Source organism: Puma concolor, chromosome B1 (assembly GCF_028749965.1).
Source record: "Puma concolor isolate L17-30 chromosome B1, mPumCon1.1.hap2, whole genome shotgun sequence".
Classification (NCBI taxonomy): Eukaryota; Metazoa; Chordata; class Mammalia; order Carnivora; family Felidae; genus Puma; species Puma concolor.
Genome location: NC_141670.1, coordinates 168,538,491 through 168,565,837, shown reverse-complemented (window position 1 = coordinate 168,565,837; position 27,347 = coordinate 168,538,491). Strand labels below are relative to the sequence as shown.

At 37.8% G+C, this 27,347-nt stretch overlaps 1 protein-coding gene across 4 annotated transcripts in view; it reads right to left on the bottom strand.

Moving 5' to 3' along the window:
• Positions 1-27,347, bottom strand: part of GABRA2 (gamma-aminobutyric acid type A receptor subunit alpha2) — a 128,917-nt gene that overhangs the window by 20,043 nt on the left and 81,527 nt on the right. The gene's annotated exons all lie outside the window — the stretch shown is intronic.

Genomic DNA, 27,347 nt, shown 5'->3' with positions numbered 1-27,347 from the left:
GGATGGCGCAGTCGGTTAAGCATCCGACTTCAGCCAGGTCACGATCTCCCGGTCCGGGAGTTCGAGCCCCGCGTTGGGCTCTGGGCTGATGGCTCAGAGCCTGGAGCCTGTTTCCGATTCTGTGTCTCCCTCTCTCTCTGCCCCTCCCCCATTCATGCTCTGTCTCTCTCTGTCCCAAAAATAAATAAACGTTAAAAAAAAAAAAAAAAAACACATTTACAGAAACCCACTGCCCTTTCATGTCTCAAAGTGCAAGGTTTTAGACGACTGTGAAGATGTATTCTTTTGAGAACTGGGTACAGGAGAATACTTAAACAGAAAACAAGACAGATAAAACCACACATATCCACAAGCAAAACCACATCTTCCCCAACGCATGTGCTTGCACAAACGCATGCATGCGCACACATGTACACACACACATGCAAAATATAGCAATGCAAATGACAAATCAATATAGGAAAATATATTTAACTTCCTTAGCAGTTAAGGAAATATAAACAAAGTGATAATGAGATGCCTTTTTAAATTTTCTTTTTTTTTTACATTTATTTATTTTTGAGAAACAAAGTGAGACCAAGTGTGAGCGGGGGAGGGGCAGAGAGAGAAGGAGACAGAATCTGAAGCAGGCTCCAGGCTCTGAGCAAGTGATCAGCACAGAGCCCGACGCAGGGCTCGAACCCACGAACTGTGAGATCATAACCTGAGCCGAAGTTGGATGCTTAACTGACTGAGCCACCCAGGTGCCCCAAGATGCCTTTTTAAAACAATATAGTCACCAAAATGTTAGCAAACTTCAAAAGATTTATACCACACTAGTGTTGAAGAGAATGTCGGCAATGGGCATCCTTTCTGAATAGGGATTATAAATTGGTGTCATACCTAAGAAATTGTTACCTAATTCAAGGTCATAAAGATTTAGGGACGCCTGGGTGGCTCAGTCGATTAAGCATCCGACTTCATCTTAGGTCATGATCTTGTGGTTCGTGGGTTCAATCCCTGCATTGGGCTCTGTGCTGACAGCTCAGAGCCTGGAGCCTGCTTTGGATTCTGTGTCTCCCTCTCTCTGCCCCTCCCCCACTCACGCTCTGTCTCTCCCTCTCTCAAAAATAAGCATTAAATTTTTTTATTTAAATGTATTTATAGGTATTTTATTTTTACTATTTTATTTTTTTTAATGTTTTATTTATTTTTGAGGGAGAGACAGAGTACAAGAGGGGGAGGAGCAGAGAGAGAGGGAGACAAAGAATCCGAAGCAGGTTCCAGGCACTGAACTGTCAGGGCAGAGCCAGATGCAGGACTTCAACTTGTGAACCGCGAGATCATGACCTGAGCCGAAATAAAGAGTTGTACGCTCAACCGACTGAGCCACCCAGGCACCCCTAGTAACTTTTCTTAACTTATTCTGTAAAGTCTGATTCTTTTTGTTTGGGGCCACTGAGTTCTTTGGGATTTTGTTTGTTTGTTTTAGCGTAGTGGCTATCTGATGATTAGACAGTTTTCCTTAAATACCTGGAACAAAAAATTTCCTCAGTCTTTGCCAAGTGGCTCTGTGTGCAGGTTGGGATATGTCTTCAACTTTCAGCCAGGCAGTTTACAAACTTGCTTTAGCATACATACACCTGCTTCTGTAGGGCCTCAAGAGGTGAAAGTTTAGGGCTTTCTCGGGTCTTTTTTTTTTTTTAATTTTTTTTTAATGTTTATTTATTTTTGAGACAGAGAGAGACAGAGCATGAACGGGGGAGGGGCAGAGAGAGAGGGAGACACAGAATCGGAAGCAGGCTCCAGGCTCCGAGCTGTCAGCACAGAGCCTGACGCGGGGCTCGAACGCACAGACCGCGAGATCGTGACCTGGCTGAAGTCGGACGCTTAACCGACTGTCTCGGGTCTTTATTGAGTGTTCACAAAGCTCTGTGCATACACGTGGACTTTTAGATTCCAAAATACATGTCAGTGCTTTTGAAACTACTTTTGTACAATTCTTCCTTAGCCCTTCCTCTCAAACTCTTTGGTTAGACCATTGTTTGTCCCAAATGTTATCCGTCACCTCAGGCAGAAGCAACTAAAACATCTGCCTATAAATACTTTCAGTGACATCTCCCTGGTAGCAACTTTTGTACCAGGAGAATTCTGAGTCAGGTAACATACAAAGACAAGCTTTTTGCAAATGTCTTCCAGGGAGGCACCATAAAGTGCTGATAATACTTTCTGAATGAGCCCCATTTCCTCACCCTAATACCAGGAGGCTTTTATTTGGAATTTCATACTCCACCATTTTTGCTGGTATCTACCCTGATCCCCAGCAATTCTTCTAGATGGGGCGGGGCAGTATAAAATACCGGTGAACTGTACTGTTATGTCCTCCGATGGCCTCCCAGTCACATGGCCTGGGTTTGAATCCTGGCTCCAATACTCGCTGTTTTTCTGTGACTTTCAGCAAGTTCCTCAACTATTACTTTCTTCAAATACAAAATAGAATTATAAACTCTACCTTCTTTAGCGGTACGCTGTGACGGTTTAGTATGAATTTGGCATAAAATCTGGCACATCATAAGTGTGCAGGAAATGTCAGCTACTTTAATTCTTTTTTGTTATCACTACTGCTATTAGAAATGTCTCTTACTTAAATGACAGCAGGAAAATATAAAGCGATAAATGATACACAAGGCTCTTCACATGAACACACCTTGTAAAAGTAAAAAGGTGGCAACCATTGGCATATTCATTGATTGGGAAGTAGTTTAATAAATCGTTGATTACCTACACTAGTAATACCACAACAATATTACAAAGAATAAAGCAGGGCTGTTAATTCATTGCAAATGTATCTACCATACATTTTGCTTAAAAATAGTTCATGATTCAATTTTCATGAAAATATCTGCACTTGGATTTGTGTATCAATATAGATATACCTGTATGAGCTTAGTAAATAGAACATAAAATGAAAAGGGACACTTCAGTTACCATTTTGGGGAAGAAAGTGTTATGTGGCCTGGATGAATAAAATAGAAAATGGACTTGTGACTGATTTTTTTGTTGTTTCATTTCTTTGGTATTTTACTAGACAAGCATGAAAGAATACAGTCTGTAAGGATATAATCTAAGATGGTAATATTAGTTACTTGGGGAATTAACATTGGAGGCAATTCATTTTTTTATTTTTTCCTTTTTTCTTGCAGTGAACTTGCTTTGTTTTTGCGGTAAGACAAAAAAAATACAAGATTTTTAATTTAAAGAAGGGATACCTGATGACATTTATCATTTATAATTCAAGTGTGAATTTCTGGGAATGATTGATCATTACATGAATGTTGACTAATTTAAAGTAGGTTAATCAAAAAATGCAAAGTTCAAATTATGGCAAACCACAGATTTAACTATGATTCTAATTCTACACTGCTAGTTTAAAATTAGATCTGGGTCTAGTCATTCAAACTACTAAAACATTCTAGCAATTCAATGAGTCTACTATGAGGTTATTTTTCACCATATTCAAATCTTCCCTATATCTAATTTTTTTCCTTCATCTGACTGTGTAAACTTGACAATAAAATTGGTAACGCTGACTATGAGTTTCTACCTTCCCCCCCCCTTCCCCTTTTTTTCTTTTCACTGGAAGGGTGTGGTTCTCATATGCTAGCTTTCCTGCCTGCTAGTTCAGCCTCGCCTGTTCCCATGACACTATAAATAGAAGATCTGGCATTAAAAAAAAGAGGTGCACTTACTTGGTAAGCTCAGACCTTCCACATGCCTGTCTGCCAACAATGGACATTTTTCTATACCTACTAGGGCCTCCAAAAATGAATGTTCCCACATTTTTTACCAGACGGTCTCTTTCTTTATCTCCTCTGTGTGACTACCATAACTCAATGCTTCCTTGGGAGGCCTAAGTTTCTTTCTCAGTAAAACGAAAAGCAAATAACTTACAGTGTTTTAGCACTAAAATTCGATGCATATATGTGAAATGTGTCATCATTCCCCACACACAGACAATATCTGACATACAGTTCTTTGATATTCAGGTTTCCTTCTATGTTAACATTTCTTATGTAAGGTTAAGTGCCAAGACCTGAACTCAGGAGCTGAACAAATAGCATCAAAGTAAAGGAACATCAAGTGTTGGCTGCAAATATGTGCTGAGAGTATAAAATCAAATCGGGGGGTCGGGGGGGGGGGGTGGTGATTTCAGCACAGAGACTGACAATGTGAGCTCCACAGCCAGATGCCTAAATCTTAATCTTGTGACCTTGGGGGACATTTCCCAGACCCTTTGTTCCACAGTATCCTCATTTGTGAAGTGAAGATTATGAATAGTGTTTTCCCATAATGTTGATACAGTGACCAAAGAGTTACTGCATGTGAACGGGTGTCTCTATTATAAAAAGGTGCCTCAGTGCATGTGCAGAAAAATATTACCCTGAAAGCAAAGTCAAGACAGATTTAAATCAGAGAAATGAAATGAAATGAAATGAAATGAAATGAAATGAAATGAAATGAAATGAAATAAGATGAAATGAAACAAAATCGATACGATACGATACGATACGATACGATACGATACGATACGATACGATACGATACAGTCCTCCTTTAGACTTTCATCCTCATCAGATGTTGTGTGTGAGTGTTTGTGGTTGGGGTGTGGGGTGGAAGTCTTGGAAACCAAAGGGCACAACTGCAACAGGACACAAATGTAAAATTGTGTGACACCACCTGCTGGTTACTGGCAGAAATGGCAGAAAAAAAAAACAGACATTCTGAAAACAAAAGTGCTAGATTTGTTTTTTTTTTTAGCACTTACAAATAGAGTAATAAATGCACTTATTTTATTTTTAAGGTTGCAATTTTAATTCGTGACTGTCCTACATCTGAAGGATAAAAACACTGAAATTTTGTGTTAGGTACATAAATGAGAACTTAGATAACATATCTTGTCATAAAGCCTAATGAACTCAAACTCTACTAAACTAAAATTTGTGAGAATATAGAAAACATCAACTATAATCTAGAAGAACATGTCTGAAAGGACACTTTTAGTGTGCACAGTATTGTGAAAGATTATAACTTTTTTTTTTTTTTTTTTGCTTACCTGAATGTATCCTGGACTTAATACATTTAAAACTCACATCCCTCTACCCAATCCTTTTCTTCCTGAAGCCATTTTTCTCGGAGAAAGACCCCTATGACCTAAAGGAAGCCATTTTCATATTTGAGGTTGAAGCTGCAGTGACACGAATGTTTTCTCAGTTTGAGCAATATGTCAGTCTAGGCAACATATTATTTCCTCTACCTAGGATCCTTCCCCCTCTTTTTTAAGAATACCTAACTATCATTCCTTCCCTAAGTACATTACTGAGTGCCTACTCAACGCCAGGTATTTTTGCAGGCACAGGGAACACACCAACGAACCCGAGTGCAAAGATTCCTGCATTTCAGAGCGCACACTCTGCTGATGCATTCTGCAGGATTTCACCCCTAAAGGCACCTGTGACCCGGTCCTATGGCTACCTCCATCACGTTGTGTCCTTGAATTTTCTGTTGGTTTACATGACTGTATCCTTCCAGTGAACTACATGGAGTAGAGCCTTGTTCGTTGTCTTCTCCCCCAAAGGTAAAAGGGTGCTCAGCAGAGAGTAGGAGGCCATCAAATAGTTTCTAAATGAATTAATACATATTTACTGAAACTACATCTCCAATGATCTGCAACTGATAAGCATTAACTTCATTAGGATACCTGCAAGAAATCTATTCCTTCTTTTATAACGCACATAAACATTTAGTCCTCATTTTGTGCTACACATGGTAGAGCTGTGAATGGAATGTGAGCAAAGCCACAAAAAGATAAAAGTTAAAATATATATATATTTTTTAAAAGAGCACAAAGTTACCTAACATCACAACTGGGCAAGGTCCATGATGGACTGTAATCAAGTGATCTACCTAGACTGGGAATTTGAGTTAGGCTTCGCTAAGGAAATAAGGGGGAAAGTTTAAGCGGTCACCAGGCAAGGGAAGATAATGCTAGACTGGGGAAATAGCATGCATAGGAAGCCGGGGACATAAGGAAAGCATTTAAGAGAAATGAAAAGAAGCCTGGAAGGCAGGAAGACAGATTAGAGTTTCATGGAAGATGAGGCCAGAGCGGGCCAGATCATTCAGAACCTGTTGGATGGTGTTAAGGTAATCTAACTTCTCATCAAGAGCAATGGGAAACCATTATACTGTTCATTTTAAGCAGGGTAATGGCATGATCACTTCTTATGTAAGATCACTCCTTTTGATTCTTAGAGCTTCCAATTCTTTACTTACATGACTGATCTCTTCTTGCGTGTTGTTTATTTTTTCCGTTAGGGACATTAACAGACTTAACAGATTCATCTTAGTTATTTTTAATTCCTTGTTTAATCATTCCAACATCTCTGTCATAACTGAGTCTGGTTCTGCGGTCTGCTTTTCCTCTTCCAACTGGTTTGATTTGTATTTTTTCCTTTTGGCATGCCTTCTAATTTTTCTTCATCTGCCCTCCCACCCCCAAGTTTTATTGAGATATAATTGACACACATCCCCGATACCGTTTCGTTGAACTTTGACCATGTTCATTTGGGTAATGGAAACTGAGATAAACAGAAGTTTAGTGCAGGATTTATGTCAGTCTGGCTATAGGGTGGCTGTGTTTAGTGTTTGCTAAACACTAGTGTTTAGTGTTGGCTATAGGGTTAGTGTTTGCTATCATTATAGGTGCCACAGGATCCAAGTTCCTTTCATTTTCTTTCTGCGGTTTACCCTCTTGACTTTGGACTTCCCAAAGCACTCTTCCTCCCAGACTTCAGATCTTTCTGCTAAAAGCTATTGTTAGGTCACTCCTGGAGCTTTGCTGGTGTGGCAGGAAGGTGTAAGGGAGGGGGGCTGTTCTATAATCTTCTGATTGAACCTCAGTCTTCTGGTGGGCCTGTGTCTTAGGCTGTAATCTTCACAACTGTGTCTTCTCTGGTACGTTTTATTCCCCATTCTTCTTACTCCCTTCCCTGGCTGCCGCATGCCCAATCCATTTCCTTGAAGTTCTGATCTCTGTTGAGTTTTCATGAGTTCACACCCCTTAGATGAGGGAGCGAGGCCAGAGGGGCTGGAGTGGGAGGATCGCCCTCCTGTTGGTTGGGATGAGGTTCTGCCCGGTCCCTTCTCCTGGACATGGCTTCAGTTATAGATAAGGCTCTCAGTGTATCATTGCAGTGCATGATGCTTTAGTAGCATCCCTTTCAGGTTAAAAAAAAAAAAAAAAAACGACTTAGCTGCATCTCTCTCAATGTGTCTGCCTCTTCACAGTTTGGGATGGCACTTTGCCTGTCACCTCGATTCTCTTACAAATGCAACAAAAGTCTTTAATTTTCAGTTTGCTCAGCTTTTTCTTGTGGCAAGGATAAGAGTGACAACTTGCAAGCTCTTCACATGTGGGTGCTGAAGACTGAAGCCCAGTGCTTTGATTTTAATGCATTATTTTGTATAACTTCCCATGTTATTAGTCAGATGTCTATTTTTTCTACTTCTGAATTTCTGGTTGTGTTCTGGGTAGTTGAGCTTGACAGATAATCAGAAACACTGGGGAACATTTAGCAATCAATACAATATAGGCAACCTTCTGGAACTGATGTCAGCAGATGACTGATAGTCATAAGGCAAATTCGGAAATCTCTGAATTCGGCCAGCATAATTAAATTTGAAACATAGATGCTCTGACAGTTCACTGTGTTCCTGCTAACTGAATGTTAAAAGGGGGACTTTGAAAGCATATAAACATGAATCAAAATGAATTATGAGAGTTTGCTATAATATTGCTGTATTTACATCATTTTAAAATAACTTGTAGAAAATAGGAAAATTCAAGAAAAACCAAGTTTTTAATCCTATGCACTTAATTTATTCAATTAGCTTACCTAATATTCCACTCCCCCAACCCCCCACCAAACACACGCATTAACTGCCTTGATTGTATTTTTGGAAAAAATGTTATGTATGAAATCTGGCCAATTATTTAATTCTTTCCCCATAAGCAAAATCAAAATTATATTTTAAGATTGAAAGTAAGAACTTCATACAGTAATGTTACTAACCCTAATTTAACATCTATATACACTGTTAAATTAGCACTATGTTAAAAGCTCATGGCTACAGACTAAAATTTATTTGCAATCATGATGAATGTGAAAGTACATACATGAAAATGTATATGAATATTCAGAGACTCTAGAGAATCAGTAACACAGCCTCAAGCTATGAGGATCAGTTACTATTCCAAATCTGGGTTAAGTGCCCCTTTCATGTTACCAGAGAGCACCCTGCATATTCCCAGAACACAACATATCATAATATATGTTATATATATTGTTTACCCTCCTAGCTCCTCAGACAGACTGTAACCTCTGCGAAGAGTAGGAATTATATCTTTCTTGTTTACCTTGTATCTGAAAGGTGTAGCATAGTGCCTGGAACATATTTTTGCATTAAATGAATGAATAAATATAGTTTATGAAGCAAGTACACCTATTTGTTGAGGTACAGAAACAGAAATGAGTGCCTATATTTGTGTGTGTTTGAAGTTAAATACATAAATACATAAAAATAGCCTAATGCAGGGGCGCCTGGGTGGCTCAGTCGGTTAAGCGTCCGACTTCAGCTCAGGTCATGATCTCGCGGTCCGTGAGCTCGAGCCCCGCGTTGGGCTCTGTGCTGACAGCTGGGAGCCTGGAGCCTGTTTCGGATTCTGTGTCTCCCTCTCTCTCTGACCCTCCCCCGTTCATGCTCTGTCTCTCTCTGTCCCAAAAATAAATAAATGTTAAAAAGAAATTAAAAAAAAAAATAGCCTAATGCCAGCTATTTTTTCCAGAATTCAATTTCCAAGGAAATGGATGCCTTGTAATATTTAAGATTAGAGAATATGTATGATCATTGCAACAGAGTTTTTATAGAAACATTTTATGTGTTCGATAACCTCATTCAAAATATTGTATATATAATAGTGTGTATATGGAATATAGAGAATATTTAGTACATAAAGTGGAGATATATATGTATATATACATATTACACATATATAATGTTACAGTTAGTTAAGCTTTAGAAAGTTATTAAGCTAAGCACCAGGTAAAGACTATTGACTGGAACAGGTAGGAAAGTGGACAAAATACACTGAAAGCCCCCACCTCCCAACTTTCCTTTGACAATTTTGGTATAAGACATCCAAGGACATGATGGCCTTGGTACCAAAGACTTAGGCTTCCTCTTTCTTATTTCTTTTCCATTTTTAAGGTGTTGCCCATATTCTGGAGGTTCAAGAGGGCTTGCCAACACCTGATCTGCATTTCAGCAAACAAAAGGGGAAGGAGGAGAGCCACATCCACTCACTTTAAGGGCAAGTTTCTGAGCCTAAGGCTACAAATGGAAAATTATACCTAATTTTTGCTCCTATGTCTTTGAGAACTAGTCATACAACTACATCGAGCAATAAGAGAGGCAAAGAAAGGTAGTCCTGATTGGGAGTCCACTGGTAGACTCAAGATTTCTAGTATTCTGTAAGTTATTAAAAGACAATTAATCATCTAACAAATGTACACTTGGGACTATCCAGAAATTTTCCTATGAAAATTTAGGAAAGGAAGAAAGGAATGTTTTGTATTGACCCTCTAACGTGCCCAACTACCTGATAAATACATCTAAACTGAACAGACACACACTGGCCTCCGGCTACTCATGCCAATGTAATGGCTGTGCAAATGCAGCTTAAGACAGCCCCAAGGCCCACTTCTAAACAGTGCAGTCCCATTAAGTAGAGACTTCACAGCTACCAGTATTCGATGCACATTCTGTCTTTTAACTACTCTTCTTCCATTCTCTTTGTGGGCTGTCCTTCACCACTGATCACTTAATCGTTCACATTCCACAAAGCAACACGCTGCTTTTCTAGTCTTCTTATGTTACTGCTCTCTCTTGACAGTATCATTTATTCCCATTTCCTAACCTCCTTCCATATCATGAAGATCTTCAAGGATATATCTCATGAGCTCCAGTCCCAAATATCTGAACATCTCCTGAATATCTCCACAAAATTTACTGAATCTCCTATATGACATTCATTTCCTCATTAAAGATGTATTCAGTCTCCTACATACCTGTCACTTTGTTAGACATGCCTATATAAAAACATGAATGAAATGTTCGAGGAGAATATAATCTACCAGAAGATGGAGATAATTGTAGACATGTTACACAGACAGTATAGCAAATGATGGAAAAGTATAGGGTCTTCTAAGACTCCCTATGGATATCTATTCACATTTTGGAGTAAGAGAAGGTTTCCAGGAAGAAGCAAGACATAAAAGGAGATTTGTAAAGTCTGGGAAATATGTTTATTGAAGGAAAAACATGGTACTAGGTCTGATGCAGGTCAACATAGCAAATGGGGGCTAATAGAGTGGGTTAGGCTAGGGATGCCTCACAAAGTTGTAATCATGGTAAAAATTTCAGTCAGTGGTTGCATTGTAAAGCCACAGAAAGGGCTCATGCAGGAGAGGGTTATATAACTAAATTTGAGCTTCAGAAAGATCACTTTTGCTGTACTGCGTAGAATGGAACAGAGGAAGGTAAGATTAGGGACAGGGAGAGCAGAGAAAACTTTTATAGTAATCCAACACAAAGGAGTCCCACAGAAATCTCAAATTTTAAACTGTCACAACTGAACCAAAACCTACGATGTCTTCCATAATTCTCTATTGTAGGGGAGAACAGTACATTTATCTAGTCATTCAGTTGGAAATCTAGGGGTATTCTGCAATGCCTGCATTTCTCAAACCCTTCAGACTCACCAGGTCCTGCATATTCTCCCTTCCTAGTGTCGACATCTCAAGTCTGTAACTCCCTCTCCACCAATATCCATTGTCCTATTTTACGCTTTTATTATTTCTCACCCAGCTGATGTCAATTACCTCTTAATAATCACCCTGTTATCATTCATGCTGTTTCAGTCTTTTTATCTGATATTCCGTATAAGACTCTTCGCCAAGCTCAAATATATCGATCTTACTCCTTTGCTAAAACACGCTTCAAGCAGTTTCCATGGCTTTAGCATGGGATATAAGGCTGTAGAGGAACTGGCCTCCATCTGTCTAACTATCGTTACAAATAAATGAATCCCACGCCTAAGGCACACCCATCAATAATTGGTTGTTCTCTATAAGCTTCATGTTGCTTTTGATAACTATGTACCCTCTGCTTAGAATATGTCCTTTTCCAGCATACTAATTTGCAAGGCTTGACTTGATTCTTCTTCCCTTTGGGATTCTCTGAAGTCTTCTTCTTCAGATATAATTGTTTCTTCTTTTTGCCCTTACCTTATTTTAATATACTTCTCTCTTGGCACCCATAATTCTTTACTTCTGTTTCACTCCTCCACACTCTGAGCGGCTTGTGGGCATGTGGCTCATTGTGTCTTTTGAAAATGCTGCCACCTAACTCAGATTCTGGCAACAGTGAATACTCATTATCTGTTGGTTCACTGATGGAAGGAACTAATTTTAAAAACTGAACAGTAACAGCGGTGGACCATATTTGTAATTCTATACGAAGGAAAATACAAGTTAAGAATTTAGTAAGCTTTAACATAAAGTAAGTTTAGTCAGAACATTGTAATATAAATGTGATGTAAAGATAGTATAAATCTGTTGCACACAAGTCTCATATTCTTATATTACTCCAGATACGACAATAAAATGTGTCACTTAGAAGCACCTACTATAAGTACTATCATCATACTCATTTGCTGTTGAGGAAACTGAGGCTAAGTGAGTTGACTACCTTACTGAAGTTCATACTGTTACCAAGTAGGGGAAGTGGGATACAAAACTAGCAGTCAATCTCAAAAACCCACACTACTACATTACCCTGCCTAATCTATAAATAGAATCCTCTTTCAAAGTCAGTTGTATGACCATATCATGTATTTTTCAAGATCATGAATTCTAACCCTTGCATTTTACTGCTAAAGCCCGTAATATCTTAAGAAATTTTAAAGTTATATCATGCATTAACGTGTTTACATTGCTTGAGCAGTGGCTATGCACAGAGAAATGTGCACTAAAATCAGGCAAGAGTTTGGATTCTGCTTCTGCCAGAGCAGTTAGGTGACATTCCTAAGCTTCAGTCCCTCCCCCATCTGCAAAATGGAAATGGTATTTTTAATGGATTTGGGAGGATTGTAGAAGCATCATATATGCCTGGTACACAGAATTGCTCAACAAATATTAGATTCTCCCTTTTTGCTCTCTCTCTCAGCCTCAGTGACTTTATCTCTAAAATGGGAATTATATATTTTATATGCCTGAACATTAAATGATATTAGTGAATGTCCCTTTTAGAACCCGTAAGACAAAGAGTACTAGCTTCTCTGTTATTTCTGAGTTTATTAAGGCCCCCAAAGTTTGGATAAAGAAGCTAAGAATCTAAACCAAGGATGCAAGAGTCCCATCTAGTGGTGGTTTAAGTAAAATCAAAAGACACAGGATTACACTGCTTAAATGGATCTCTAGAAAGCATTGGGCTATTTTACTTTAGTTATTCATTTCCTATCTTGAGAAACCATGGGGCTTACAAGTGAAGAGAAAGTAAAGCTTTGAGATTACCCTCCATTCTTCCATTGTTCCAAGAAAGCCCTCAGGTCTTTTCAGAGTGGATCCACAAATTTCTGGTCTTGTTAACCTATCATCTTCATGACTGAACTACTTTCTTCCTTGATTTCTAAAAGGTTATGATTCAGCTCTTTGATTAGGCATATTTTGATAGCCTTTTGCTGTCACATGGGTTTAGAAGTGTCATGATGACTTAAGACCAATGTCTTGTAAGAATTGCCCATCAACCATAATTTATTATATTTGAGAGGTGACTTATAAGTAACCTAGCATGGTTCACATCTAAGCTCAAATAATAACAGGAAAGAGGTAGACGTTCTGGATGAAAGTAAGGCTGGATGTAAAAATGGTTGAATACAGCCGGTCAGGAGGAGCACTGTGAGATCCCTGAACCTCTATTTCATTACTTAAGAAATAAGAATCTAGTCTGGTGTTACTATAAATGTCACATTAATTGTTTTGGACAGCACAATTCATATGTCTATGTTCCCCCAAATTCATATGTTGAAATCTAATCCCCAGTGTTAGGGAGGTGGAGCCTTTGGGAGGTGATTTGGTCATATAGGTGGAGCCCTCATGAATGGGACTACTGCCCTTCTACGAAGAGGCCAGAAAGCTAACTCTCTTTCAGCCATGTGAGGACATAATGAGAGATCAACAGTCCACACCTGAGGAGAGGCCCTCACCAGAACCCCATCATGCTAGCATCCGGATCCCAGACTTCCATTCTCCCAAACCGTGTGAGATAAATTTCTCTTGTCTGCAAGCCACGCAGTCTATGTACTTCATTGAAGCAGCTTGAATTAAAACAGTAATATTCAGATTTCATGAGTTTAAAAAAATAATATATCCAGTATGATGACAATAAGACAATGAAAGAACAGGAGACTGCATAAAACACCATCTGTATAAACTCTCCATTGTTTTCAAATCCTTTTACTATTTCAGCTTTGTAATTGCATTGCCATAAAATGCAGAGTGACTGTTCAAATGTTAATAGTTTTGGTGACTTCTTATAGCTCCCTGAGGTGAGTTAGCTGGGAGATAGTATGTTATTTGTGATGAATAATACATTATTAAAAAAAATTTTTATCACAAAAAAGTCGCCCAAGTGGAAATCATTTCCTTGAAAGACCAGGATTTTTGAAAATAAATAATAGCTTTTTTTTTTTTTTGGCAGTTTAAAAACTAAGGATAAGTATGCAGTCAAAATTTTGCTCTAATGAAACTAAATATTTAATGACCTAAACCTGTATGAACAGTGAAATACTCAGACTATAAAAGACATTATTTTCCATTTTGTTATTGCAAAGCTTAAAAGGAAGAAAACAAAAATTATATTTACAAAAAAAATGAAGCAAAACGCCCTCCTTTTGAAACACCTGAATTCTCCCTCATATATGCTATAAGGGTATCAGCTTTCACGGATGAGTTCCAAAACAAAGTAAATTATAGAGAAATGACTTTATAGACTGCAGTCAAAAGCAGTAATCAAATTCTTCACCTAGGACTAAACAGAAGTTTCTAATGACTACAGTGATGTTATTTCATGGAGCTATACTTTTAAAGACCTGGGTTAACCCAGTTAATTTTGCTTAAAAACGCAGAATATGACACCTGGAAGGACTGAACTTTGAAAAGCCATTTAATATATTAGATGCTGAACCATAATCAGATTGCATCAACTTTGGGGCAAGGAATAGGGCAAGCAAGGAATCTGAAATACCTTAATAAGTAACTACTGATACTAACAGTTAACTAGCAAACTCAAATCTGAAGGTTCACCTCAAGTTCTGATCTATGTTTAGTAAGCCTGACTCTCAAACAGAAATTAGCCCTGTATGAAGAAATCACCCAGGATATTTCTGACTTCAGGCTCTAAAAGAAAAAGGGAAAAAAAGGAAAAAGTAGTTTCACAGCATAACAGTGCCATAGAAAATGTGAAAGCATTGGAATCAAAGAGCTGTAAGGTCAAATTCTTTGTTACTGACCTGCTGTCTGATAATGAAATAGTTGCTTATATCTCCAGGTTTCAATGTTCTTGCCTGAAAAGGGGGATAATTACTTTCCTAACTGGAGTTCTGGTTTTTGTTTTCTTTTCAGAATTAAATCATGAGTAAATCTGAAGTGTCTAAGAGAGTATATGAGGACCAGAGGTGCACAATAAATGCTATTGTATTTTTTTCCTCATTATCATTATGATTATCATAATGATATCATATATATCATAATGATATATCATTATCATTATGATTACACAGATTTCGGTATAGACAATGGGATAGGATAACCTGCCCTCATGATTTGAATGGTTATAACTCTATTGAAGTGATACTTGTACATCCTCGACAAAATCATAGGATACACTTTTAACTCTTTTCCCGTGTCCTTACTAATAAGTCATTCTCATCAATCAAGCTTAACCAGGCCACCTATATTCCCGAAACAGCTTCTAAATCTGCCTCCAGACTAGAACTAGCAAGGCTTTCTAATTTTCCTTGCCATGGTTTATTAATGTATTTTGCCTCAGTCACTTTCCTAATTGGCAGTGGCTGACTGGGATTCGTCGCCGACAGCGGGAAGGAGGGCGGCTGGTGGGCTGGCAGCTTGCTGATTAGCATGTGCTGCCTTGTGCCAAAGTCAATTCTGGGATGCCAGGTGTGCCTCCTGTTAGCACTCTGCAGCCCAAGCCTTGTGGAAGACGGGGATCTGGAATGTGTGTTGCAGAGACTGCTTCTGCCCTGCGCGGGCTTTCCTTTTGTTGGTTTCAATTCCTGTTACCACCCAGGCATTCTACTCCCTTGGCCAGCTTCTTGCTGCTTTCCATTTAAAACCATGTACGTCTCCTTCTAAGGCTGCTCCAAGTGACTTTCTGAGTTTCTTTTTTTTGCTTTTAATTAAAATTTGTTTTCACCTTTATTGAGGTATAAATTGACAGATAAAATCGTAACATATTTAAAGTGTACCATGTGATGAATTGCTATACATTGTCAAATCCCCACCATAGTTAATTAATAGACCCATCACCTCACATATTTACCTTTCCCCCCTTCTGTTGGCAAAAACATTTGAGTTCTAGTCCCTTAGAAATTTTCGATACAATACGGTATTATCAACCACAGTTACCATGCTATACATTAGATCTTCAAACCTTATTCTTCTTATAACTGAAAGTTTGTGCCCTTTTACCAGCCTTTTCCTATTTTCCTCACCCTCCAGCCCTTGCCAGGCACCATTCCACTGTTTCTGTGAGTTCAACTGTCTCTCTCTTTGCTTTTGGTTTTTTGTGCAGTTCTTATGGAATGCTTTCTCCTATCTCTTCGTGGCTTAATCATTGGCTGCAAATTCCTATGTCCATAGGAACTAGGCAGAGAAAATACATAGGTAAGGTGGGCAACAGTGAGGAGTAGTAGGGGCTGCGGCAGACCAGAGACTGCATGTCCAAAGGGGTTGTTGCTACTCAGTTCCCGTTCAGTGTTGCCATGCAAGGATACGAGTCCCTGTTTTACCAAATTTTCGGATTTTTTACAATCACCCTTTTTTAAACTATGGAAACGACTAGCATCTACACATATACATATGTCCCCATCATTATATATGCATATATTAAGATAATAAAAGATATATTATATGTAAAATCTGTCTATTTACCATCTATCTACTATCTTTTCTATCCTATGTAACTCTATGGTATTCAGCAGCCGGTTCAGATAAAGTGAAAGAAATGGTCTTGTATATGAATATGGGAAGTAGTTGAGACTGCAGAACTGGAGATTATAAACTCTAGGTAAAAGAACTTGAATTCAAGAAAGAAACACACACACACACACACACACACACACACACACACACACCCCACTTGGAGTCACAGAACATTCTACAGTAAGTATCCTTGGTTCTCAGGAAATAATCAAAGTTTTTCTTTGTTAAATATATAAAGCAATAAAAGTATCCGTTTACTTTAAGACTTAAGAAACCCTGTGCACATACTGTTTCATGGATCCTCTCAGCACCTCTATGAGGTAGATGACACACATTTTACATCCATTTACAGTGGAGAAAATCGTGTTTAGAGAGGTTACACACTTGTTTAATCTAGAAGTGGAGACAGGACCTGACAGGAGACAGAAGCTAAGCTCTCTTTGCTCCTGGTGCAGTATTTTTTCAAACATGTAGTAAGCACTCAATAGTATTAGCTGCTTTATAATTAAAGAAAAAGATCTATATTCATTATTTCAGATCACAATTCTCTATTTACTGAACACCAGACACCTCATAATTAAGGAACTTTCTGCCAGACAGATGACTGTTCTCCCCAAAGTTTTAGTGGAATGTTCTTCTTATGTACCAATTTTAGGACCACCTACAGTATGTAGCTCATATGTTCACATACCAGGTGCACAGAGCCCATTTTGTGTATAGCTTTTTAGAACTAAAGGAAGAAACAGGTTTTTCACTAACCAATTCCACTGTAAACAAGATGTTTCTAATATTAAATAACTTGCTGGACATGCTGCTGAGGGGAAAGGAATGCCCCAGAGTAGGACTAAATGTTGAGAGAATCAGCCAATGATGAGGGAAACAGGATAAAGGGAAGGTAAGAATGGGGAAGGGAGGAAGAAGACTAGAGACAACATTGATAAAAGTATGAAGAAAGCAGGTATATTGATAACTCAAAGTGAAAATCTAATAATTAGATATTTAACATTTGGTTTCATAATGTATAGTGTATGTTGAGTAAAGAATTTTAACCTTACCCAAATAGAGGTTTGGCCTTTGCCTTCAGCTTCTGGGAGGAAATCTCTAGGCCTTGGAATAACACACCTGAGAGGAGTGGCTTTGTTTGCCTGAGGGCTATGGGCCAGTCAGCCAGTAACAACTGGATTTAAGGTGGCAGGTTGTTTTTTATGTTTTTTTAATGTTCACTTATTTACTTGGGAGAGAGAGAGAGAGAGAGAGAGAGAGAGAGAGAGAGAGAGAGAGAAAATCCAAAGCAGGCTCCATGCTGTCAGCACAGAGCCTGACATGGGGCTTGAACTCACGAACCGTGAGATCATGATCTGAACCAAAATCAAGAGTCAGATGTTTAAACAAATGAGCCACCCAGGCGCCCCAGGGTGGCAATTTGTTGTTGTTGTTGTTTGTTTGTTTGTTTGTTTTTACTATGCCACATTAGCTTGTCCTTCTAGGCAATGGAAACTGAGATCAGCCATAAGACCAGTCAACCACACCCATGTGACAGAGCCCCAACAAAGACTCTGGACATTCAGGTGTAGGTCAGCCTTCCTGGTGGGCAACGTTCTGTATGTATGGTCACATATCAATGCCAGGAAAGCAATGCTGCCCATGGCTCCATGTGGAAAGGACAAAGCTCTGCATCTGAACTTTGCTCAGACTCTATGCGTTTCTTCCCCTGGCTGATTTTAGTCTGTACCTTTTCCCTGTAATAAACCATAACCCTGAGTATAACAGCGTTCAGTGTATTTTATAAGTTCTAGCGGGTTATCAAACTTGAGGCTAGTCTTGGGAACCCCTTGACCTTACAGTTAGTGTCAGAGTGATTGCAGCCCTCTGCACTGTGTTCCTTCTAAACATAATTAGCTGATCAATTGCAATGGATAATTTTTATTAATTGCTTTCCCAATAGCCATTCAATCTTCTTTTGGAAGTAGCCCTCTGACTTCAAAATTTAAAGAATTAAGAAACTACTTTTTAGTTTATATGATTTTAGTTTTGCCAGTCTACCTCTTTTTGAACTCACAAATGTATATGCTTGTCTGTCTACCTATATCTACCATCTACCTATTTAAAATCAGTTTTCATTTACTTATTGTCTTAATTCAACTTATTTCCTATCCATTTAGAAAGAAACAAAAATAACTGCACTCCTTAAATTTAAATTCCAGAGGGGGAGACAAATAACACAAAAAATATTTTTCTGTAACATACCAAAAGATGATATATGCAATGGAGAAAAAAAGTAGAGTAGGCTGGAGGAACAGAAATAGGATTGGGAAGTTGTTTACAAAGTTCAGGTAGACTGTTAGGTGGTTCTCTTTGAGAAAAAGACAGTTTAGAAAAGCCCTAAGGAAATGGAAGGAATGAGCCACACAGGTGTCTGCGGTAAGAGAGGTCTGGGCAGTAAGAAGAGACAAAGCTCATAAGTGAATGAGTGACATGTTCATGGAATAAGGAGGAGGCCAGTCTGGATGTTAGGCTAAGCGTAAGAGATAGGAAGGGTAGCAGAAGTAGAGCTTGGAGGTGGGGCGAGTTCATACTGCATTAAGACTTACTGACTTCTGAAGGGCCTTTCATTTTTACTCTGACTATATTAGGTGAGCCAGTGGGTTTAGAGAACAGGCGTGACATGATCTGACTTACGTTTTGAAAGTATCCCTCTGGCTACCATGTTGGGAACAAAGTCCCACAAGAGTGGAAACAAGAAACAGCAAAAAGTCTAGTGCAGTGTTATGGATTGAATGTTTACATTCTTCCAAAATTCATATGTTGAAGCCTCAATGCTTAGTGTGGCTGTATTTAGGGATGGAGTCTCTAAGGAAGTAACTGATATTAATTGAGGTCATAAGGATGGGGTTCTGATTCAATAGGACTCAATAGGATTAATGTCCTCCCTGTCTTTCCCTTGTCCCCCCTCAACCCCATGTGAAGGCCAGGTGAGGACATATGAGAAGGTAGCCATCTGTAAGCCAGAAAGAAAGCTCTCACCAGAAGCCAACCTTGCTGGGCCTTGATGATGGATATTTAGCCTCCAGGATTGTGACAAAATAAATTTCTGTTGTTCAAGCCTCCCAGTCTGTGGCATTATGTTGTGGCATCCCAAGCAGACTAAGACATTCAGTGATCAAGGAGAGATATGATGGTGGTTCAGTCTAGGGTATAAGCAAGGTTATAGGTTTTAAGGAGAGGAGGAATGAAAGTTCAATTTTGTGCATAGTGAGTTTGAGATGTATACTGAAAATCCAAGGGGAGATGTAAGGAAGACAGTTGGAGGGAGGAGGTCTGGACAGAGATATAAATTTGGTAATTATCCCATCAAAATTGTAGCATATCATGATAAAGGATGAAGTTACCCAAAGTAGAAAATATAGAGAAGAGAATGCCTAAATATTGATCCCTCGAGCCCTCTGATATCTAAGTGGTCTGGAAAAGAGTATGGAGCAAAGGAGACTCAGAAAGCATGAAAAGTAAGGGACAGCTCAAGACCATATGCCTATCTTGGAAACCAAATGAAGAAATTCTTTCCAACAAATGTCTTCTCATTTAGTGGGAAGAAAGTACCCTTTCAAACGCTGCTATTAGATCAAGTAAATTGATCTGAGAATTAGCCACTGGATTTAGCAATGATGAGGATTTCGACAGGAATAGTTTTGGTGAAACAGTAGAGACAAGCTTGAGTTGAGTGGGTCTGAGAGATCATGGGAGAAGAAAAATGGAAGATATTAAATAAACATTTAATATTTAATTAACATGTTTAAAATAAACATTTAATATTTAATTAAATAAACTTCCAAGTAAAACTACTGAAAAGAAGAGAAATGAAATGAGGTGGCAGAGAGAGGGTTAGTAGAGTCATGGGAATTTGGTTTGAGGATGAGGTAAATAACATATTATTTGTATTTCTGTTGAGATTATAAAGGATCACAGACACTGCTGATGTTAGAGAGAATGGGCAGGTATTGTTGGAATAATGTCCTTGAAGCAGCTGAGAAGGGATGAGTTATAGTGCACAGGTGAAAGGGTCAGCATTGTATAGAAACGTAGTCAAGCAGAGTTTGTGAGTGTAGGCACTTGAATAGATGAGGCTTTGGGATTCTAGGGAGGTTCTTTCCAATTGCTTCAGTTTTCTCAGTGAAGTAGAAATAAAGGTCATCATCACAGAGCTAAGTGAGATATAAATGTGATACAAACAGCAGTGTGAGGATGTGTGAGGAATTACTTTTTCTAATAGGAACCCACAATTCTTCTTTCCTGTAGGAACTAGTCCTTCTCCATTTGCACAGTGGATCTGACAATACCCACTGGTTCAAAGGGTGGCTTGTAACCCAAGTCCCGCTAATAATTGTGTACCTGCCCACGATTATGCATTAGGACAAGAATGTGAACTGTGTTAAACCAATGAGACTCAGTTATGGAATTTTGAGATGGAATGCACATCTAAGATGTGTTTTTTGTCGACACTTACACAAGCTCATGGTTAATTACAAATGAAGTTAACTAAGGGGTATAAGCCAGCTTGACTTGTGTTTCACGTCACTGTAATTAAAAGAGCCTTGACTAAAATTGAATACACACTAGCATATATGAAAGATTCTGAAATTCCCTTCAGACAAACAAAACACTGATGATATGATGTCAAAGAAGCTGGATTCCTGCCCAGATCTGTCTTCCCCAGAGGTTTACGGAGTTCATAACTCTCGAAATATGCCACTTGGGAAGTGATTACTGCTACTAAAACTAAAGCAAGATCTGACCATCCTTTATGTATATCCTGACAAGAAGGAGAGAATTAAGTCATAGATAATAAATAGTAACAATAATGCAAATAATTGCATAGCACTTATTATGTGCCAGAATTGTTCTAAGTGTTCCATGTGTGTACAAATATGTGTATGTGTGTGTTTATTCCTTAAACTATGTCATGATGGAGTTTTCATAATCCTAATTTTACAGAGGGGTGAAACTAAGGTGCAAAGAAATTGAAAAAAAATAAACTGGCCAGAAGTGACCTAAATTGATAGTAACAGAACCAGATTTTGAACCAAGAAACCATGGTTCCAGAATATGTGCTCTTAATAATTTTATGGCCTTTATAGCAAACTACTATATTTTTCTTATGGTAGCAGAAACTACTAGCTACCAATCCAATATTTAGTCAGAGTATAATATTTGAACACTGAATTTATTCCACATGGCAATTTCTCAGATTCTCAGTTATGAGACCTAGTTGGGCTAATGATATATAAATAGAGATTATTGGGTGGGACTACTGGGAAACCTTATGAAGAGGTCTTTTGCCCTTTTTGGTTATTTCTTCCTGTTTCCTGGATATGAATGTGATGGCTGTAGCACCAACAGCCTTTTTGGCCCATGAAGCAAAACTCCATGCTAAGGATATCAAAGAAGAAAGACAGAAAGAAACTGAGTCTCTGATGCCCATAGTATGGCCATACTTGCCTTGGACCATCTACTTGTAGACTTTTATATGGGAAAAAAAAAGACCCTCATATATTCAGTCACTATATTTTGGATTCCCTGGTATATACAGTCAAACTGAATCATAGAAATCTGTAGAACTAAGAAGAAAAATGAGCAATCCAAATATATCTTGTTTGGAATTTTAATTATTTCCTAATTCACCATATAAGACAAGCAGCTAAGGCCCTTGTATATGCCATGAATGAAGCATGAAATATAAAGCATTTGACCTCCCTGTACTTTTTTACCCGACAAACTTACACCCTAACAGATGTTTGTTATTGGATTTTAGTTTTTAATAGAGAAAGCCCTCTTTTCCATGCTGAATATAATATTAAGACAAAAATACCAATATATATTTCTTATATATAATCTTATTCATATATTCATATGTTCATAGGTAAACTTTTATATAAACTTAGTCATATAGGCATAAACTTATCAATAAATCTGAAAAGTGATTTGAATTCAAATATAAAGGTAATAATTGACCAATCTGTTATGATTATTTCTCATTTATATAAAGTTTTGAAGGATGTTAAGCAACTGAAAGGACCAGGGCCACAATTTCACAAAATAAAGAAATGTATAGATATGTTTATACAAACACAAAACGAGGTTGGTATGTTGCAAATGTACTGTCTACTCACAGGAGCTTTGAAAGGACAAAGCCTGAGATATAAGGTTAAAATCACCCAAGTGCTTTCTTATTCTATTGGCAACAGGGGGCAGTTACCTCATCAGGAAGGGAGCTGTGTTTGATTTTTATTAAGGTACATCCCCCAAAGATCTAGAACAGTGCTGATAAATAGATGCTCAGTAAGTATTTCGCTGGTGTTGAATGAATTGGGCATGAACACTCAGAGAAATATCAAAGAAGGCTTTTGTCATCGCAAGATACATGGGCAGTTCCTTTGAAAAAAGATCTTTGAAAAATATCAAGCTGGCTCTACAGTCACAAAATGAATGCAATAGACAAAAACCTGAACAGATAAAGCCCAATATAATGGAACAAAGTCTCTAATACCAAGGGATACATATTATACTTTCTTTTTTTTTTAACATTTATTTATTATTGAAAGACAGAGACAGGCAGAGCATGAGCATGGGGGGGGTGCACAGAGAGAGGGGGAGACACAGAATCTGAAGTGGGCTCCAGGCTCTGAGCCGTCAGCACAGAGCCCAACGTGGGACTCGAACTCACCGTGAGATCATGACCTGAGCAGAAGTCAGAAGATGCTTTACTGACTGAGCCACCCAGGCGCCCCCATATTGTAGTTTCTATTCCTATGCCTACTATCTTGTTTGCTCTATTTTCTTTTTTTTTTTTCTTTTCTTTTTTGTTTTAATGTTTATTTATTTGGCGGGCGGGGGGGGGGGTGCGGGGCGGGGGGGTGGCACAGAGGGAGACACAGATCTGAATCAGGCTCCAGACTCTGTTCTTATTCTATTCATAGCATGAAGCCAGATCTCAAAGGTTGAAAAATTTGACTTCTGTCTCTCAGGGCATATTAATTTCTTAACTGTGATAGTTTTTAACCTGAGTGGGTTATCCATCACAGAAGGCCTTACAAGCATGAGGAGGGCAGATGATTTAATGATCTCTCACTAGCTTGTAAACCCGACTATGAATTCAGAGACAGAGATCTGAAGAGGTTAGAGTTTGGCTTAGGTATCTGCTCTGTATCAGTCAGATGATGATGTTCAGATACAGATAGAGGCAGAAAACAGGCAATGGTGGAATGAAGGTGGAATAGGATGGCTACGCAGCTTTCAAATTCCACTGAGGCAAGACATCAGATTTTTGTTTATCTTCTACTTGTGCACACGCACATAACACATACACTCATACAGGATTACATTTATTACAAAACTTTACACAGAATAATTTGTAGAGATAATACTAAAAATGTTCTTACCACCTAATGGTTTTAATTGATACGAACATCTGACTTTTGGATGGATCCCTACATCTTTAGTGTAAATAATTCACATAAAGTGTACACATTCAAATATAGCCTGGATTCTTAATTTTATACATGTTAACTTTTACAACCAATCTTTAAAAGCTTTGGTACATTTGTTATACTCCAACCTAGCAGCCTTGACTCTAACACATTCCATTGATTCAAAGTTAAATATTTATTCATGTATATATCTCTCCTGTATATTTAATCAGAGTCCTGTTGGCCTCTTTTAATGTATACATCTATGTCATTTATACTATGAAATCTGTCTTTATTTGCCTCAATTTATTTTCTTCACAACCTCTATTAAACAAATACTTCATCATTCTATTTTATCTGACACATATTTACATATAAATTTAGATCCTTCTGGAATATTAATTCAGTAACAATTATGTAATTTTATCCTAAATTTTTTTCTGTATTACTTATGCTCTGAAAATCATGCACCTTTATTGTTTAAACTATCTGAATGGAAGTTTTCTCTTATTTTTTGCCACATCATTTTTTTTTCTGCTTTTGCCTCAAAAATTTGCAATTTTTGAAATAGGTATCTGAGAAGATACTTCTGAGTCTAAATCCTGGGAAATCTTCGATGTGATCATTCCTTGCTGGTTTTTTTTTTAATCCGTGACTTTTAAAAAGTATTTTACTAAGGTGAAATTCATATATATATATATATACATATATATGTGTGTATATATATATGTATATATATATAATTAACCATTTTAAAGTATACAATTCAGCGGCATATATGCATTCACAGTGTTCTGCAAACCACCACCTCTCTCTAGTTTCACACCCTTTCATTACCCTAGAGGAACATCCTGGTCCTATTAAGGAACAACCAACCCCCCATCTTCCCTGCCTCCATTTACTGGCAACCACTAAATGCCGTCCATCTCTATGGATTTACCTATTTGGATAATTCTTATGAAAGGAATCATACAAAGACGTTTTGTGGCCACGTTCTTTCACTTAGCACGTTTTTCAAGTTCACCCATGTGGTAGCATTCTATCAGTGTTTAGTCACTTTTATCGGTGAATAACGTCCCATTGTAAGTGTAAAGCACATTTTGGCTATCCATTCACCTGCTGGAGGAAATCTGTGTTGTTTCTACCTTTTGATTATTACAAACGATGCTGCTATAAACATTTGCAGACAAGTTTCCATGGGAACATATGTTTTCACTAATCTTAGGTATATACCTCAAGGTGGAACCATAGGTCATATGGGAAAAAAATTCTATATTGAACTTTTTAAGGAAATGCCAAACTACAGCCCACTGAGGTTACATCATTTTACATTCCCACCAGCAATACATAAGGGTTTCTATTTCTCCACAACATCACCAACACTTATTTCTTGTGGTTTTGTTTTGTTTTGTTTTGATAGTATTATTATTATTACCATCCCAATGTGTGTGAAATGTATTTTATTGTGGTTTTGAATTGTATTTCTTTAATGTCCAATGTTGTTTCACAGCATTTCATGTTCTTGTTTGCCATTTGTATACTTTCTTTAGAAAAAAAGTCTATTCAAGTTCTTTGTCCATTTTTTAAGTCTGGTTTTAGGGGTTGTTTTTGTGTTTTGTTTTTTGTTTTTGGAGTCTTAGAGTTCTTTATTAATTCAGGATATTAAATCCTTATCAGATATACAGTTTGAAAGTATTTTCTCCCACATGTAAGTTGTCTTTTCACATTCTTGATAATGTTCCTTGAGGCACAAAAGTTTTCAAATTTCACAAATCCAATTTATTTATTTTTTCTTTGTCACTCATGCCTTTGGTGTCAAATCTAAGAATCCATTGCTAGGCCTAAGATCGTAAAGATTTATCATATGCTTTCTTTCAATAGCTTTATGGTTTTAGATTTTATATTAAAGTTTTATATCCATTTGAGTTCACTGCTGTATCTGGAGTGAGGGAGGAGTCCAACTTCATTTCTTTGTATGTGGTGGTCTTCTAGCTGCAGGTACCTTTGCCAAAAGTCCCTAGAGTGGTGTTAATACACTCAATTCACCGTGAATGTTTGTTTCTCTCTTGATTTTATTCTATTGATCTATATGTCTATCCTTATGCCACTACCACACTGTTTTGATTAATGTAGCTTTCTTTGTACTGTTTTGAAACTGGGAAATGTGTAGTAGCCAACTTTGCTTCTCTTTTTCCATATTATATAGATTATTTGGAGCCTCTTATAATTTCCTATGAATTTGAGGATTGCCTTTTGCCATTTCTGTAAAAGGCCATTGGACTTCTGACAGGTATTGAATTGAATCTATAGACCACTTTGGGGATTATTCCCATTTTAACAGTACTGTCTTCTAATCCATGATCATGTCTTTCCATGTACATGTCTAATCCATGTACATGTCTTTCCATTTAATTAGGTATTCTTTAATTTCTCTCAGCAAAGTTTTTTTAGTTTTTCAGTGGACAAGTCCCTCACCTACTTGGTTAAATTTATCCCTAGGTATTTTATTATTTTTCAATGCATTGTAAATAGAATCATTGCCTTAATTTCCTTTTGAATGATTAATTGCTGGTGTTGAAAATCAAACCAATTTTTGTGCATTGATAATAAGAATAGCTAACATCATATAGCACATATTAAATGTCAGTCATTGTTCTAAACATTTTACATGCCTTCAAAATACTAAAATGAGTTGCTGTAGCCTGTTAAGATAGAGATACCTTGTGCTAGCCTGGGTTACAAGGCTCTTGTCATCTAGGCCTCAAACAATACTTCTATCTGTATGTATCTACACTAACACTGAAGAAGTTCATGGCAACTGAACACACTATGTGCTTCCATCCCTTGATGATATGGCACAGTCTCCCTTTCTGGTAGGATTCCTGCCTAATTCCATCTGTCTGGGAAGCTCCCATCATCCTTTAAGACTTAGCTCAAGTGTTAACTAAACTACTTAACCAGTTCTTTTAGAGAGGATCCTTGCTGCTTTCTTGTAGTAACTTTTATATACCTCTTTTATAATGCCTTAATCTTGTATCACTGTTACCTCTTCTGCTTATTCTGTTGCCCTCCGCTATTACTGAACTAGTTGAATGCAGGGACTATATTTTATATGTATTTGAGCTCTAAGGCCTGATACAATATCCAACAGAGTGTATCCTCAATAAAACATTAAATGAACGAGGGGAACAAACACACAAAGGTAATCTACTTTGCGCAAAATGTGTTCAGCCTACTTCGATTCATCCAAAAAGCAGTAATTCCCCTGCATCGTTAAAATCAAGAAAATTACTTTATTAAACACACTAGTCGTAGTGAATGAGGGGTCTGTTTCTCTTTCTCTTCTTCCCTTTCTCTGTCTAACCTGAAATACAAAAATCATCTTTGTCCATCTAAAAAGAGAACAAAGCAGAAATAAACATAGAAAACCCAGAAATACGGTACTGTTATACTCCAAGTCAAAGCCTCTAAGAATATTCTCTTTATGCTAACATGGAAACAAATGATG